Source organism: Octodon degus, unplaced genomic scaffold, assembly GCF_000260255.1.
Source record: "Octodon degus isolate 3935 unplaced genomic scaffold, OctDeg1.0 scaffold00053, whole genome shotgun sequence".
NCBI classification, from domain to species: domain Eukaryota; kingdom Metazoa; phylum Chordata; class Mammalia; order Rodentia; family Octodontidae; genus Octodon; species Octodon degus.
In genome coordinates this window covers 1,035,870-1,040,926 of record NW_004524629.1, presented here as the reverse complement: position 1 = coordinate 1,040,926, position 5,057 = coordinate 1,035,870, and positions in this window count along the sequence as shown.

Here is a 5,057-nt window from a genome sequence, read left to right as displayed (position 1 = left end):
GGGAGCCGGCCGCTGCGCCCCGCCCCTTCTCTCCCGACCCCCTGCTGGCGAGGGACGCGAGGTCAGATGACATCCCAGCGGCGACGTAATTGGCTTCTCGGAAAAGAGGGCATGGCTTCTTACTGAACAAAGCCCAGAGCGCCCGGAACTCCCATTTCCCTGGTCGCCTCCCGGCGGGACACCGCCCACCAGTTCTGGCGCCCTTTAGCCTCGGAGGTGGGCGCTGCGCTGCCGAGCAGCCCGCCCTGCGGGAACCTGGCCCAAATTGTCCACCCCGCCTGCTGCGCCGCCCCCGGCGTGGGGACCTGCGCCCACCTCCCCAGTGCGGCTTCCGGGTTGTCAGGTGGGCTCCGACAGCCCAAAGGGACTGGGGATGCCTAATGGGATGCCCTTGTGACCCAACTCTGGAGTTGGCCAAATTTGAAAGAAAACATGCCACCCTTCAGGGGCTGCCCTCCAAAAGGCAAGAGGTTTTTCCTAGTGCATGTTAGTGCTGCCTGTAGTGTCTAACTCTCCCACCTCACCTTGAGGAAGGCAGCCCTCAGGGTCCTCGGGCACTCTGCACACTGCACGTGCTGCCCACAGCGAACGAGTACATTGGCATTTTGAAAAGAGGATGTTCGTCCTGTCAGGTCTCTGCAACCCAAGCAGGGGCTGCAGTTCTGCCCATAGACTAGAAAGAAAATGATTCGGATCACATATAATGCATGAGTTATATAGCCTTTAATCCCGACGGCAACGAGTGTAAAGCTCTCAGTGGAAAATGTAGCGTTTATAGATTTGATTCTAGGATACTAGACTGTTAATGTAGGAAACGACTGGAGAAAACTTGCGGTTCTTTTTCAGAGATTTGGAAACAGCAAGGGAAAGTTACTTGACCAAAATCACACAGCCAGTATATGTAAAGGCTTTTAAAACCTCTAGCCCTCTACTATTATGTTACAATGCCAGAAACAATATATGTTAAATAAAACGTCTTATTTCTTTGGAATATTACACATAAGATTTTCAAAATGAACTGGTCTAAAATTGAGTAATATACCTGTTTATGCAGAACAAGCAAGACTCAAAGATGTTTTGAGTTACATGTGTTTTTACTATACAATGAGCAAATTTTGTAACTTCCAAAAAGATACAGATATATTATCTCAAAGGAATTCAGAAAAAAAACGGTTGACTGAGAAAAAGCCCTCAATTTCTTATCCCTGAGTTGTACATTCTCCTTTGTTATTCACCGTGCATCAAAAGGAAATTGCAGTGATAGCCAAGAAGTGGTTCTTAATCATCTGGAATGGGGAGCTTGGGATCAATTCATGAACATAACCTTAAATCTCACCTTAGCCTCTTAAATGACTACCTTTCTTCAGCCAGCATGAAAAACGACTTTAGTCAGATATCCACATACGTACCTGAGACTTGAAAATCATAACTGGGACAACTAATATCCGTATACACTGCACATCAACCTTTGTGATACATTCTTGTCTTCAACAGCTTGCAAAATGTACAATACTATTTCATAAATGTGCACAGACTTATGTAGGAAGTATAATGAATTAATGAGCATGTATGTATTTCTTTTCATACATACATTTAAATTAGATTTTATTATGGAATTTCCCCTTAACAGTATAATGTATGGTTCAGAAAATACTATGAAGGATCATTTGTCCTTTGGAGTTTCTTTCCCTACTAAATATGGCAAATAGCTTCATCTGACTCTGATGTGAAATAAAATGGCACAATTATGATGATCTTGGGGGAGGGGACTGTAGACAGAGTCTTGCTCTAGCCTCCTTGGCGTTAGTGAATGGTTATAATTCATGTTTGCTGGTTTATACATTTACATAACTTGTTCCCATTTATGTAACTTATTTATGTAAGAGGTTGTGCTGCCACTGTGGCCTTTGATGCTGCAGTTTCCCTCTGACTCAGGAGGTCTGGGCGTACCCATCACCACTCTGTTCAGGTCACTCTTCTGTCATTCTGGGCCACCAAAAGGGGATATGCACTTAGATGTGCTTGCTTCTTAAATTCAAAGGAGAGAGGAATGATCATCTTCATCTTCATTCATTTTCTAGAATTTAGACTCTGGTCTCTGACTCACAGTGAGCAGGCAGGCTGTGATGAAAAAGGGGAAATCCTGCAACGCAGCCTCTGTGCCAGGAGGAACGTGATGCTTTCAAACGCTCTCTTCTTTGCTTTTTTTTCCCCCCTTCAGACGTTACTTGCTTGTGTCATTCTTTGCTAACAAAGTAGTAAAATCATGAGATTTGTATTTCACTTCAGTTTTTTAATGTCTTCTAAAATAGAACAGTTATGTAAGAGTGAAAAGAAAAACGTATCTGTTTCCTAATTTGGAAAATGCTTATCACCTGCTTATCCCTCCCACCCGCTGCCACCATAAGACTTTTCTTGTTATAGTTAGGTAAACTCTTTTTCAAAAATAACATAACAGTGCCTTTTTTGTACACAAATCAGCTGAAGATATGTATTTGAACCTCCTTTCTCTCTCTCTTAGCTATGTGTGACTTTACCTTTTTTTTTTTTTTTTGCAATCTTAAAAAGAGATTAAATGTAAACTTTAAAGTATCAAGCTGTGTGTGTAGTTCAGTGGTAGAGTATATGGTTACTGCAGCCCTGGTTTCAATCTTTAGCACCTATGTAAATAAATAAATAAATAGCCCAGCAAACTCCTGTCCACTTCCTGACTCATTTCAGGTTGGTAACATTCTATTCAATCCATTGAAAACAGTAAACCATAAAGTTTCATATAATGAACACACAGCTAATAGCATTTCTACACATGATACATGGATGGCTCTGGAGACCACCCTCTCATCCTTCTCATTGTGTTACACTTAATAAAATAGATCTGAGAAGCTGCTTGTTTAATAGAAGCCATCCCTAGAAGGAGTCCTTTGGTGCTGACTGTCTTTATACCTCTGTGGCTGGAAAGAAGTCACCTGGTTACCATGAATCTCCTTTGCTGTCTGTGAAAAAGGGGAACCAGAACCCACTCTCCTTCTGGCACTCAGCCCCACCAGTTGGTCTGCACAGGGTAAAAGGAGGCTGAATGTCCCAGGTTCAGGACCACCGCAGTGTGACACCTGATGGTTATGTACTGGCAGAAAGGGAAGACAGGGGAAGGAGAAGGGGGTATCAGAAGACACCCTTTGGAGGTGCACACCCAGCCCTGTTCAGAGTGGCAGTGACTGACCCCGGGGACATGAACTTTTGCTGTTACTGGGCAGGGGTTCCCAAACCCACTGCTGTGCCCCTACAATAAATTCCTAAGCACTGGAGGGAAGCCTTTGCTGGGCTGATTATACAATGGGCATTGGCATTTGGGGAGAAGTTTATATAAGATGCTAAAAATACAGTACATGAGTGCTCTAATACAGTTCTAAGTGAAAGCCCTAATGAGGACAACCTGTGTAAGTTAAATGAAGGCGATCCTAAATAGTGTCAAAACCAAGTTGCCTGCAATGATTGCCTTGTAGCCAAGTGCGGTTTGTGACTCACCACTGAAATATTCTAGTATCCCTATGAGGAAACTGAAAAAGTACCTAAGAGACTCACTAAGGGGACCAGTCATAAAAAATCATTTTAAGGTTCTGAAGAATCTAGAGATACTGTCATATTTTTGTTTTATTGGTAATCAACAAAATGAATGCATTTCCCAGGATCAAGGTGTTAAAAGAAATAGAATCATAGCATTTGCCCTTTTATCTTTAGCTTGTTAGCGTAATGTCAGGTTTCATGTTGTGCCATCTGTCACAATTGCCTTGCTTTTTTCTTTCTTTTTGCTTTTTTTTTTTTTTTTCCAGAACTGGGGATTGAACTCAGGCCCCTGTGCTTGCCAGGGAAGCACTTATTCCACTGAGCCATCTCCCCGGCCCTTGTTAAAAGAAATAAACATAGGGTAAAACTCAGACATTACCCTGAGGGCACTTGACTGACCTTGTCAGATAGAAAAGATACATTTCTTGTTATAGAGGTCTTGCTTTATCTTGGTCTTATCCATTCAGCAGAAAGGTGTAGAATCAAGATATGTAAAGTGAAGCCATGTTAATATGCAGAGCTGTGGAAGGCTCAAGTCAACAGATTCATACATTGCCAGTCCTGTGGATAGCCCACTACTATTGTGGACTACTGAACTATATTGGAATATTTTTAATTCGTGCACCTACAATATTTGGATGGCAATGGAATACCCATCTCTGACAAAACTCAACATAAAAAGGAGATACAAATGAAGGACAATTCTGTATCTAGATATACAAAATTGTTAGGATAGATATATAGCCACTTCCTCTTAATTCAATAAGAAGAAAGATTTGTACTAATAGTATTTGGTCAGGATATCATGTCAGCATCTTGAGCTATAAATGACCAGTACAAAGACAACAATATACAATGTATTAATTATTGTAACTCTCCTACCAACCTGTTTTTTTTTCTACCAACCTGTTTTGAAACTATCTCATTGCAATTTTTTTCTCAATAAAATTAATTAAAAAATACATTTTTAAAAAAGTAAAAAAAAAAAAACCCTCAGACATTAGTGAGCAAATCTTAACAATTGATGGCGTGTGTATTCCCCAGTACTCCCCTCCCCTTCCTTTCCCTTTCTCTTCAACACTTACTACAGTCTGATGTTTTGCACCCATCTGGATGCCTGCAATGCCTCCATCCTCTAGGATAGGAGCTCTGCGAGAGGTCTGTGGTATCTGCATCTTTTGCCAAGGCACCATGAAAGCATTAGGTGATCGTTATTAAATGAGCCCACCCACAAATTAAAGATATCACCTAATGTTTTTTATTCATCTTAGTGACAAAAACCCATTCACCACCAACACACTAGGGCAATTTATTTACTCCTCTGTAATGGGCTGAATATTTGCATCTTCCCAAAATGTAGAGCTTGAAATCCAATCTCCTATGTGATGGTATGAGGAGGTCGTAAGATTAAGAGGGTGGAGACTTTATGAATGAAATTGGTCCTTTTATAAGAGGGAGACCAGAAAGCGAGCTCAGCCTCCTTCTGTCATGTT